A 13,333-nucleotide genomic window follows, 5' to 3' on the forward strand; every position below is an offset into this window, starting at 1 on the left:
AACCAACATCCAAACTATTTGCAAACGAGAAACTATTTGCAATTTACAGTGGTCGTAAAAACTAAACTGTAGACCAATGAAAAAAATGTGAGCTACCTACGTAACTTAAATGTTCCCATAGCCACAATTTATTTGTTTGTTTGTTTGTTTGTTTGCTCTGTCACCCAGGCTGGAGTGCAATGGCGCGATCTCATCTCACTGCAACCTCCGCCTCCTGGGTTCAAGCAATTCTCTTGCCTCAGCCTCCCGAATAGCTTGGATTACAAGTGCATGCCACCATGCCTGGCTAATTTTTGTATTTTCAGTAGAGACAGGGTTTCACCATATTGGCTAGGCTGGTCTCGAACTCCTGACCTTAAATGATCCACCTACCTCAGCCTCCCAAAGTGCTGGGATTACAGGCGTGAGCCACTGTGCCAGGCCAGGAGTGACTCTTGACAGCCCTTCCCCAGGGTCTCCCAGAGGGCAGTGCTGGACCCTGGCCAGTGCCCATCTCAGAGTGCAGAGAGTTTCCAGAGTACAGCACAGTGACAGGAAAGCTGCCTGCTGAACCGGCCCCCAGGACTGAGCAGCACCCATCCTGGACTTGTACACACAGTGGATGCTTCCTAACTGCTAAACAAAGAGATGAATCTCCCATTCAGATGGAGGCCCAAAAAGAAGGCTGGAGGGACAGATTGTTTTTTCTGCTAAGTTGAGCAGAGTTTGTTGCAAACTGAGGTCAAAAGAAAGTGTTCAGAGCCAGCACAGTGACTCGAGTCTGTAATCTCAGCTACTCAGAAGGCTGAGGCTGGAGGATTCCTTGAGGCCAGGAGTTTGACATCAGCCTGGAACACGGTAAGACCCTGTCTATTAAAAACAAATTGTGGGGTGATGGATGCAGCAAACCACCATGGTGCATGTGTACCTGTGTAACAAACCTGCACATTACCCCAGAACTTAAAGTATAATAATAATAATAATAAAGAAAAAGAAAAAAATTGTTTTTAATTAGCCAGTTGTAGCCAGGTGCAATGGTTCATGTCTATAGTCCCAGCACTTTGAGAGGCCAAGGTGGGCAGATTGCTTGAGTTCAGGAATTCAAGACTAGCCTGGCAACATGGCAAAACTCCATCTCTACTAAAAATACAAAAAGTTAGCTGAATGTGGTGAGGCATGCCTGCAGTCCCAGCTACTCAGGAGGCTGAAGTGGGAGAATCATATGAGTCCCAGAAGTGGAGGCTGCAGGGAGCTGTGATCGTGCCACTGTTCTCCAGCCTGGGTGATGCTGCCTCAAGAACAGCAACAACAACAAAAGGAAGAAACAAAGAAAATTAGCCAGTCACAGTGGCATGTGCCTGCAGTCCCAACTACTCGGGAGGCTGAGGTGGGAGGATGAGCCCAGCAGTTCAGGGCTGCAGTGAGATGTGACTGCACCATTGCACTCTAGCGTGTGTGATAGAGCAAGACCCCATCTCTGGGAAAAAAACGAGAGAGAGAGAGAGGGAGAGAGAAAGAAAGAGTTCAAGATCTTCTGGCTGGGTGTGGTGGCTCACACCTCTAGTCCCAGTACTTTGGGAAGCCGAGGCATGCAAGTCACTTGAGGTCAGGCACTGAAGTCCAGCCATGGCAAATATGGTGAAACCCTGTCTCTACTAAAAATACAAAAATTAACCAGGCATGGTGGCGCCTGCCTGTAAGCTCAGCTTATGATGCTGAGGCAGGACAATCGTTTGAACCCAGGAGGCGGAGGTTGCACTGAGCTGAGATCGTGCCACTGCACTCCAGGCTGGGCTACAATAGCAAAACTCCATCTCAAAAAAAAAAAAAAAGAAAAGAAACCTTCCCTGGCCACCAGCTGGATGACCTCTCTAAGTCTCAGATTCTTCACCTGTCAAGCAGATTAAAATTAACCTCCCTGTCTGCCTTCCAAGGCTGATGAAAGAATCAAATGAGATAATGTATGTGGAAGCCCATAAAGCTTCGGACCCAAGGCATCAGGCTCTGCTTTTATTGTGCATGGATGAGATGGGGCATATTGTGTGATGTTCCAAGACAGCAACTAAGTACTTACCTATGGGCTTCTGGGAGTAAGACACTTTCCAGTTTTCTCAGAAGGGGAAAATTACTTTGCATGACCATTGATTATGGTTTGGTATTGGTATGGGTGTCTTTGGGGTAGGGACCTCTAGTAGCAGGAGAATGAACTAGTTGACCTTCCCTTCTTGACATCCTCCCAAGACTTGAAATTTTTCTTTTCCTTTTTTTTTTTTTGAGATGGAGTTTCGCTCTTGTTACCCAGGCTGGAGTGCAATAGCGCGATCTTGGCTCACCTGCTCTTCCTGGGTTCCAGCAATTCTCCTGCCTCAGCCTCCTGAGTATCTGGGACCACAGGCACGCGCCACCATGCCTAGCTAATTTTTTTTAATATTTTTAGTAGAGACGGGGTTTCACCATGTTGACCAGGATGGTCTCAATCTCTTGACCTCGTGATCCACCCGCCTAGGCCTCCCAAGGTACTGGGATTATAGGCGTGAGCCACCGTGCCCAGCCGACCTGAAATTTTTCAAGGCTGAAGCCTTGGTTTTCTTATTTCCTTCTCTTTTTTATTTAATTGTTTTGAGACAGGGTCTTCCTTTGTGCCCAGGCTGGATTGCAGTGGTGTGATCGTGGCTTACTGCAGCCTCGACCTCCCGGGCTCAAGTGATCCTTCCACCTCAGCCTCCCAAGTAGCTGGAACCACAGGCACATGCCATCACACCTGGCTAATTTTTAAATTCTTTTTGGAGAGATTTGTGTGGGTGTGGGTTCCTCCTTATGTTGCCCAGGCTGGTCTCGAGCTCCTGGGCTCAAGCAGTCCTCCCATTTCAGCCTCCCAAGGTGTTGGAATTACAAGTGTGAGCCACCACACCCAGCCAATTTTCTTTTTAGGTAGTAATTTTTTCCTCCCCAAACGAAGGAAAAGCAGGCATATCTGCTGTATCTATAACGCATACAAACTGACACATTTCCCCTGAGGGAGTCAACGTGAGAGGGAGGTAGGGTTTGCTTTGCTTGGCAGATAGTCCAACATCAGGAACTTGATCCTCTAAAAAAATAACGTGTGGCCTCATGTTTCCCTGAGCTATGGGGTGTCTGTGCTGTGAGCTGACCATAAGTCTGTTCGTTTCCAGCGCCCAGTGAGTCTTTTCTCTCTTTTGGTGGTGTTGTTTCACCCATCAGCCCATAAGGCTCAGCTGGGGAAGCAGTGTGTTAACTGTTCTGTTTATCGTCTTGTTTGGCTGACTCCATCTCTCTGGGGATGGGCGCCAAAGGCCAAGAGAAGGAGCCTGCACTGAGGCTCCGGGGATCTGTTTGGAGCCTTGGAAAGTGTATTTACTGGGAGCCATGTAAATGTCCAAATATAGGCAAATGGTTCAACACAGCCATACAATAGAGTATGATGACATCCATTGAAAAAACTGTTTAGGAAGAATTTTCAGTGACATGGGAAAAGTGATTATAATATGGGGATAAGCAAAAATATGAATAAATAAGGTAGGGAACACAACTTATGTGAATATGTGGCTGTGCATTTCATGATCTCAACTACAGAAAGAAAAATACATACAGAGTTATACACCCCAAGAAAAAAACCGAAGCTGGGAACCACAGCTCACACCTGTAATCCCAGCACTTTGGGAGGAGGAGGGTGGGTTGTTTGAGTCCAGGAGTTTGAAACTAGCCTGGGCATCATGGTGAAACCCTGTCTCTACAAAAAATATTTTTAAAAACATAGCTGGAAGTAGTGCTGCATGAGAGCAGGAAACCGAGATTGCACCACTGCACTCCAGCCTGGGCAGCAGAGGGAGACCCTGTCTCAAAAACAAACAAGAAAATCAACAATGGCTAATAATATCTTTAGTTAATAAGACAAAAAATTATTGGCTATTTTCCCTCTCTTTTCCCGTGTTTTGCATGTTGTCTATAGTGAGCCTTACTACATTATAAGCATATTTTTCTTTGAAGAAAATCAATTTAGAAGTATCATGTCTGGGTGGCTGGGCGCAGTGGCTCATACCTGTAATCCCAGCACTTTGGAAGTCTGAGGCAGGTGGATCACAAGGTCAGGAGTTTAAGACCAGCCTGACCAAGATGGTGAAACCCCATCTCTACTAAAAATACAAAAATTAGCCAGGTGTGGTGGTGAGCGTCTGTAATCCCAGCTACTCTAGAGGCTGAAGCAGGAGAATTGCTTGAACCTTGGGGGTGGTGGTTACAATGAGCCAAGGTGCCACTGTACTCTAGCCTGGGCAACAGAGCGAGACTCCATCTCAAAAAAGAAAGAAAGAGAGAGAGAGAAAGAAAGAAAGATCATGTTTGTGTTCTTCATATCTCCCTCTTCTCCTGCTTTTAAGGCAAAGATTACAGACACTGGAAATAAAACCAGAAGCCTCCCAACCTGAAAGAACCTGGACCATTGGAACACTTGAGTCTTTCGTTCTCTGTGGTCATTATTAGACATTTTCTTGGTGATTTAGAAATTGCTATGCTTTTCAGTGCAGTTGAGGACATGGGACAAGTGGATTATCACTAAGTGGCAAGTGGAAGAGATGCTGTCATTGCTTTGTAGGTGAGATGATCCACCTCGAGGAGACTCAGTATAAGCAAAATGGTGCAACATCAGCCTGGGCAATTGGAATTTCAGAAGAAAATTTAAGCCCTTACTGCCCTAAGGTATCTATTATATAGAGTTAATTCCTTTCCTACGTATTGAGAATGCATCCAGCTAGCATCTTTGGGGGTGCTGTGTTTGGAATGTGTCCCCCAAAGTTCATGCACTGGAAACTCAGTCCCCAGTGCAGGGGTATTGGGAAGTGGGGCCTACTGGGAGGTGTTCGGGTCATGGGGACATTGCTCTAATGAATGGTCTATGCCATTATCATGGAAGTGGGTTTGTTATAAAAGGACAAGTTCAACTTTCTGGGTTTCTTTGGCCCTCACTTGTCCTTCTGCCTACTGTCATGGATGGGATAATGCAGCAGTAAGGCCCTCACCAGGTACAGGCGCTTGATCTTGGACTTCCCAGCCTTCAAAACTATGAGCAAATGTACTTCTGTTCATTATAAATTACACAGTCTATGGTATTTTGTTATAGCAGCACAAAATGGGCTAGAATAGGGGGAACTGAGGATATAGTCTCCCAATTCATTTTCTCCAGGGCTTAATTCTCTTATAGAAGCCTGGCTGAGAAAAGCTGATCATTTGCCTACAAGGACCTAATCCCAGCTCTGGTCCTCCTTTCTCCAGCCTCACAACTTGGGCTTCAGAAGGGCAAGTCTGTGTCTACCCAGCTGCAGAATTGGTATATCCAGATTCCAGATAATCATAGCCACATACCCAAGCACTGGGTCTCCCAAAGGGGTGGGTTCTGTGAGTGCTGTGAAGAGGGCAGCTCCCTCTCCTGCTCTTACGTGTATGATCCAAAGGGAAATCTGCGTATAGCAAGTTCTTTAGGAGAGCTGTACTACTTTTTCTTTCTTTTTTTTTTTTTTTAATATAAAATAGTTGTCAGGCCCGAGGGCTTCTTCCATCCTTGTCAAGGGGAGTGCTAACCTTCTCTCCTTTCATACAGCACTGTGCTACTTTTTCTAGATCAAGAGGCAAAGCTGCTGCACTTCTCCAGGTATTTTAGGGAAGAATCCAGATGATGGGAGCTGAAGGCCTTATCTGGGTACATATAGTACAAATTATTAGCAAAAACATTATTATTATTATTATTATTGAGACAGAGTCTCCCTCCGTTGCTTAGGCTGGAGTGCAGCGGTATGATCTTGGCTGACTGCTACCTCCACCTCCAGGGTTCAAATAACTCTCATGCCTCAGCCTCCTGAATAGCTGAGATTACAGGTGTGTGCCATCAGGCCTGGCTAAATTTTTTTTGTATTTTTAGTAGAGATGGGGTTTTTCCATGTTTTCCTGGCTGGTCTTGAACTCCTGGCTTCAAGTGATCCGTTCACCTTGGCCTCCCAAAGTGCTGGGATTACAGGCATGAGCCACCACACCCAGCCTGCAAAAATAATATATTTTTTTCTTTTTCTTTTTTTTTCACCATCAAGGACCTGAAGCAAAAATATTATTAGTATTTTATTTAGGGTCTATCTGTGGCCCCAGGGATCATAGATGGACTTAATTTTATTTGTTTGTTTGTTTGTTTTCTGTGAGTCAGAGTCTGGCTCTATTGTCCAGGCTGGAATGCAATGGTACAATCTTGGCTCACTGCAACCTCTGCCTTCCGGGTTCAAGTGATTCTCCTGCCTCAGCCTCCCGAGTAACTGGGATTACAGGCACCCACCACCACACCCAGCTAATTTTTGTATTTTGTAGATCAGGCTGGTCTCAAACTCCTGACCTCAGGTGATCCACCTGCCTCGGCCTCCCAAAGTGCTGGGATCACAGGCGTGAGCCACTGTGCCTGGCAAGTGGACCTAATGTGTTAGTCTGTAATCTCAGATCACTATGGAGCTGGAAGACAGAATTGCAAGGAAAGGAAGAGAAAAATGGAACAAGTTTAAAAAGGTGAAATACGGCAGTGATCTATCCCAACAATTCAGACCTCAGGGTATTATAAATTCTGGATTGAGTTAACTGGTTATTTATAAAAACTGGATAAAAGAGGATCAAGGCCGGCTGGGCACTGTGGTTTACATCTGTAATCTCAGCACTTTGGGAGGCTGTGGAGGGCGGATCATCCGAGGTCAGGATTTTAAGAACAGCCTGGCCAACATGGTGAAACCCCGGCTCTTCTAAAAATACAAAAATTAGCTAGGTGTGGTGGTGAGCACCTGTAATCCCAGCTACTCAGGAGGCTGAGGCAGGAGAATCGCTTGAACCCGGGAGGCAGAGGTTGTAGTGAGCCAAGATGGCACCACTGCACTCCAGCTGAGGAACTGGACACAAAATCATATTTTCAAATTGTCTCAGAAGGGTATAGATGAATTACAAATTCTGTAGAATCAATAAAGTGATAGAACTGCCTTTGCAAACTCCTCTTGTTTCACTCATTCAACAGGCATCTATTAAGCCAAGTACTGTGCTCACTGCTGGGGACATGAAGATGAATAAGAGTCAGCCCTCACCCTTAAGAAGTCTGGGAAAAGCACAGAAACAGACAATGCTGAAATGATGTGTTACATGTGAATGGAAAAGGAAGTGCCGGAAATTGCAGGTGGTGCTTTGTGAACACAGAGGTGGAACACACAACTCAGGCTGGAGGGGTCCGGAAAGCTTCCTTAGAAAGTGTCAGCTGAGTTGAGCCTTGAAAGAGAAGTGAGGGTTGGCTAGGCCTGGCATCCCAGTTGGAGGTGACAATATGTTCAAAGGAACAGAGGAAGCAAGATAATGCCCGGCACTCTGGAGAACCGATGGTCAAGTGTAACTGTAGGGCGAGAGTCAAGGAGAAAACTTTGTAGCCTGAGAAACAGGAAGGCACTAGATTGTCGGTGGCCTTCAAAGCCAAGCTAAGAAGTGTGAATTTGAACACGGAAGCTACATGGAGCAATTGAAGGCTTTTACACGGGGAAGGTCCACTGTGGGGAGGATGGATTCCAATGGCATGAGAAGAGAGGCTGGGAGATCAGTTAGGAGGCTGTAACGTTCTTCTAGTTGATAAGTGATATGCATGGAAGTGACCGAAGTTGAATTAAGAGGTGGGGCAGAGTCCAGAGAGGTCACAGAGGCAGAAACTACAGGATCCTATCACCAGGAAAGTCTGCAGACACTGGGGGAGGGATTGGAGCAGGACAGTCTGGGATTATGATGTAGGTGCAGGGTTAGAGGGTACTTCTATTTACCAAAGTGTGGAACGCAGGAGGAAAAGTAGGTTTAGGGGTGGGGTGGGGTGAGGATGATTAATTTATGTTCAGACCAGTTGAATTTGAGACACTTGAGGTGTCCAAGAGGCAACTGAATGATCTAGAACTCAAAATAGAGATCTAGGCCAGAGATAGAGATAGAGAGCATACGGGGATAGCTGAACCCGTGCGGTTGGATGAAGGTACCCATGAAGTACATAGGAAGGGCAGAGCCCTAAACAATAATATTTAGGTAGCACAGTAGGAGTTGCTCACAGAGGAGATTAAGGAGGAACAGCTAGAGAGATGAAAGGAAAATGAGGAGAACGTGCTGTATTGGCGCCGAGGGAAATGAATGTTTTAAAGAATGACAGAGGGTTAAATACCACAAAGTACACAAATAGGGTAAAGACTAAAAAGCATGCTCAGATAAAGCAACAAGGAGGTCCCCAGATACCTCATCAAGGCCGACGTCTGTGCAGTGGGGGCGGGGGTGGGCAGAGACGTCCAGGGTGATAGTGAGAACAGATGCCATTTCCTACAGCTCAGCTAAGAAGGAGAGAACATGGAACTGGAGAGAAAGAGCCACTGAAAGGGAATGTTGAAAACAGAGAGAGAAACAGAGAGATGCTTAAAGGAGCAAAAGTCCCTGTGGAGGCAGGAGAGAATAGATTCTAAAAAGTGGGTTTGGGTTATAGTCTGGGACGGGGAGGGATATCCCTTCCATGGGATAAAAGAGAAAGGGAAGGCTGGGTTTGGTGGCTCATGCCTGTAATCACAGCACTTTGGGAGGCCAAGACGGAGGGATCACTTGAGGGTGGGAGTTTGAGACCAGCCTGGCCAACATGGCAAAACCTCGTCTCTACTAAAAATAAAAAAATTAGCCCGGCGTGGGGTCACACGCCTATAATCCCAGTGACTCAGGAGGCTGAGGCATGAGAATTCCTTGACCCTGGGAAGTGGAGGAGGTTGCAGTGAGCTGAGATCACGCCACTACACTCTAGCCTGGGTGATATAGTGAGACTCTGTCTCCAGAAAAAAAGTGAGAGCCTGCATATATGGATGCTTACAAGTTTTCAGGTGACAGAAGAGGAATTTGAAGATATTTTCATCTGATGGCTTCAAGTGTCTCCATAAATATGAGGCTAGCTCATCTGTTGAGGGTGAAAGGAGAGATGGGACAAGAGGGTTTACAAAGCAAGGCTGGCTCGGCACGTGGGACACGCCTGTAATCCCAGCACTTTGGGAGGCTGAGGTGGGACAATCACTTGAGCGCAGGAGGCAAGGTTGCAGGGAGCCATAATCATGCCACTGCACTCCAACCTGGGTGACAGGGCCAGACCCTATAAAAAAAAAAACTAACTAACTTTTAAAATAATGTCCCAGAGGAGTGAGAAGAAGGGGTGTAGATGTTTTCTGGGCAGCTTTGAGGGCTCGGCTGAGGTTATAGGATTTTAATCCACAGAGGCACCAATATAGTGCTATTTGAGGCTGCTCTTCTCTCTGGGTATGTTCAGTAGCTTGGGTGCACAATAGAAATACTAAATGATTTCTTTCATCCAGGCTAGGGGTGATGGAAGGTAGGGGAGGATTGAGCATGATAACTGAGGATCATGTTCAGAATGACCATAGTAACATGTAAGCTAAAGAGGAAAATTACAAGCAAAGCCTTAAAATTGAGTGGAAGAGAAGTCAGTGCATATCGGGAGAAGGTAAGGGTAGGAATGAGAAGAGGACATGAAGTGGGATACGCCTCTACGTCATCATCTTTGGAAGAGTTGAGTCCTGAGGTAGAGGAACCTGACTTGGGCTTTAGTGAAGTGTCCAAATCTCGATAGACAGGGTCAGGAGGACAGGACGCAGAACATGCTGAGAAGGATATGACAGCATCTAGTTGCTCTCAAAGATAAACTCCATTAGAAATGATGGGCCGGGAGGGAGTGCTGGCTCACGCCCGTAATCCCAGCACTTTGGGAAGCTGAAGCTGGTGGATCACTTGAGCTCAGGAGTTCAAGACCAGCCTGAGCAACATGACAAAACCCTGTCTCTACTATAAATAAAAAAATTAACCAGGTATGGTGGTACACACCTGTAGTCCCAGCTGCTTGGGAGGCTGAGATTGGGAGGATCAAAAAAAAAAAAAAGAAAGAAAGAGTGTGCACCTGTAGTACCAGCTACTCAGGAGGCCGAGGCAGGAGAATAGCTTGAACCTGAGAGGTGGAGGTTGCAGTGAACTGAGATCATGCCATTGCACTCCAGTCTGGGTGACAGAGCAAGATTCTGTCAGAAAGAAAGAAGAAGAAAGAAAGAAAGAAAGAGAGAGAGAGAGAGAGAGAGAGAGAGAGAAAGAAAGAAAGAAAGAAAGAAAGAAAGAAAGAAAGAAAGAAAGAAAGAAAGAAAGAAAGGAAGGAAGGAAGGAAGGAAGAAAGGAAGGGTGTTGATGACTATCACTTAATTTAGTGCCTACTGTTTGCAAAGCACTACGTTAGACCTTCTTCAAACTTTTGCATCTGTTCCTCATGGAGACCTACAAATTAGGTGGTAGCATTCTTATTGACAGAAGAAGAAATTAAAGTTCCCTATGCATTCTCTATGACCCAGAAATTCCACTGTCAGGTACATATCCAACAGAAATGAAGTCAGAAGGGCACTCAAAATGTCCAAAAATGTTCCTAACAGCATTGTTTGTAACAGCCCCAGACTGGAAACAACCCACATGTCCATTACCAGTGGAATGGATAAAGAAACTGTGGTACATACACATAGTGGAATGCTGCATAGCCATGAAGCTTTACAAATGCTACAGACAACAGCATGGCTGCAGGTCACAAACATAAAGTTGAGTGAGAGAAACCACAAACAAAATACACACTGCATGAGTCTCTCTCTCTCTCTCTACACACACATATACTCTCTTTCTCTCTACACACACACACACACACACACACACACACACACACACAACACACATGTTTAAAAACAGGCAAGACTAACCTAGGGGATTAGAAATCAGGATAGGAGCTATCTTTGGAGAGGAACCTTGGGTGGGGCAGTCCTGCGGTGCTGACAACATTCAATTTCTTGTTCACTTTGTGATAATTCATGAAACTCTTCACTTATATTTTCTGCACATTTCTGTAAATATTTTATATTCCAATAAAAATATGATAAAAAAATTATTGTTGGCTGGGCACAGTGGCTCACACATGTAATCCCAGCACTTTGGGAGGCCGAGGCCAGTGGATCTTGAGGTCAGGAGTTCAAGACTAGCCTGGCCAACATAGTGAAATCCCGTCTCTACTAAAAATACAAAAATTAGCCAGGTGTGGTGGCGGGTGCCTGTAATCCCAGCTACTCGGGAGCTGAGGCGGGAGAATCACTTAAACCCAGGAGGCGGAGGTTGCAAGACTATATCTAAAAATAATAATAATAATACAAAAATTAACCAGGCATGATGGCACACACCTGTAGTCCCAGCTACTTGGGAGGCTGAGGCAGGAGAGCTTGAACCTGGGAGGCAGAGGTTGTGGTGAGCCGAGATTGCACCACTGCACTCCAGCCTGGGTGACAGAGCAAGACTCCATCTCAAAAAAACAAATTATTGTCAAGTAAAAATGCAATATAGACAAGGCACTTAAAAATAAAGTGAAGCTTAGAAATGTTAAATGCTTGTCTCAGGCCACACAGCTGATAAATAGTTAAGTTGGGAATTAGCCCCAGCTCCCTATGGTTTGACTTGCAAGCCCGGCGCTTGTCCCGCCATGCCAGCTGTCAGTCATGTGCTGGGAAGGGACCAGTGTGTTCCCTTCTTCTCCTTAGGCATGGGTGGCTTTAGGGACAGAAGATGGATGCACTGGAGGTGAAAATCTACTGGATTTTCAAGCAGCTCTGGCAGCTGGCTCTTGTCTGTCGACTATTCTCATGCCAGATTTCATATCCGGAAGTGCTTTCATGTTTTCTCTGCCCTTATCCAGGGAGCTCTAAGCATTTTTCTTGTGACCCGAGACTTAACCTCTGACTATTGTCATACCCTCCCTGGTTTCTCCTCCCTTTAGACCAGTCTATGGCCGCCAGTGCTGTTCTTCCAGAGCAGCACGTTGCTCATCCTCCCGTCATGACACTTAGCAACCCGGCTGCATCTTGGCCCATCTCTGCTGCCTTCTCTCCTAATACAAGACATGATCATCTGCTGCTGAGACGTGAGCCCTCAACTGCATTCCATCCCTTTTTGCCCCCTTTCCTGACATTATTGAAGTCTCCCAATAATATTCCTTGTCATTAAAAAATATCCTCTCTTGATTCCACGTTTATCTCCAGCTGCCACCCTATTTTGCTTCCCATTAGAACAAAACTGAGGAAAAAAGAGACTTACCTAGATGCTCCATCTCCAATCCTTATCCATACTCTCTCTTTTGAGTCCACTCTTCCCCACAGTGAAATCATTCTTTCCAAGGTTCCACTATTCACCACAGGGAAATCATTCTTGCCAATGTTTCAATGGCTTCCATCTTACCAATTACTGTGGCTGATTGTCCGTCTCACCTTATTAAGCATCGCGGCAAGAACGGATGCGGTGGAGTACTCTCTCCTCCAGGAAACCCTTCCTCACCTGATTTGGTGAGACCACTCTGAGTTTCCTCCTACCTCTCAGTCCCTTTGTTGGCTCCTTCTCCTCTGCCAATGCCTAAATATGGGTACAATGAACCTGGGGGGGCAGGTTCATTGAAGGGCTGGGGCCTCGGCCTTCTGCTCTCCTCCATTCACATTTATCCCTAAGTGCTTTCTTCCAGGCTCAAGGCTTTCAGTATCAACCACACACTGATGACTCCCAAATGTAATCTCCTGTCCCCTCTTCCCACTGTGCCCCAGACTTATACATCCCCTGTCAACCCAACATTTCCCCTTGGGGATCTACTAAGCACAATAAACCTAACTTTTTCAAATCAGAATTCTTCACCTCCCAAAACCAGTCCTTCTCTGCTGTTTCCCATGGCAGTGAAGGACACCAAATTCTACGGGGTGCAGGGGCTTATGCCTGTAATACCAGCACTTTGTGGCTTTTGCGTTTTTTTTTTTTTTTTTTTTTTTTTTTTTGAGTTCTGGGCCAGGTGCAGTGGCTTATGCCTGTAATCCCAGCAGTTTGGGAGGCCAAGGTGGGAGGATCACCTGAAGTCAGGAGTTCGAGATCAGCCTGACCAACATGGTGAAACCCCATGGTTTCACCCCATCTTTAAAAACATAAATAAATAAAAATAAAAAGAAAGAGACGGAGTCCCAATCTTATTGCCCAAGCTGGAGTTAGGTGGCATGATCTTGGCTCACAGCAACTTCCACCTCCCGTGTTTAAGCAATTCTCCTGCCTCAGCCTCCTGAGTAGCTGAGATTACAGGTGCCTGCCACCAAGCCTGGCTAATTTTTTATATTTTTAGTAGAGACAGGGGTTTCACCATGTTGGCCAGGCTGGTCTGGAAATCCTGACCTCAGATGATCCGCCCTCCTTGTGCCTGTAATCCCAAAGTGCC

At 45.9% G+C, this 13,333-nt stretch overlaps 1 protein-coding gene and 1 pseudogene across 1 annotated transcript in view; both read right to left on the reverse strand.

The window, feature by feature from the left end:
* The window catches only part of LMOD1 (leiomodin 1), a 53,631-nt gene that overhangs the window by 29,330 nt on the left and 10,968 nt on the right, over nucleotides 1–13,333 (reverse strand). The window lies entirely within an intron of this gene.
* LOC118149612 (U6atac minor spliceosomal RNA) lies at nucleotides 5,518–5,596 on the reverse strand (annotated as a pseudogene).

This window comes from Callithrix jacchus, chromosome 19, assembly GCF_049354715.1.
Source record: "Callithrix jacchus isolate 240 chromosome 19, calJac240_pri, whole genome shotgun sequence".
Taxonomy (NCBI): Eukaryota; Metazoa; Chordata; class Mammalia; order Primates; family Cebidae; genus Callithrix; species Callithrix jacchus.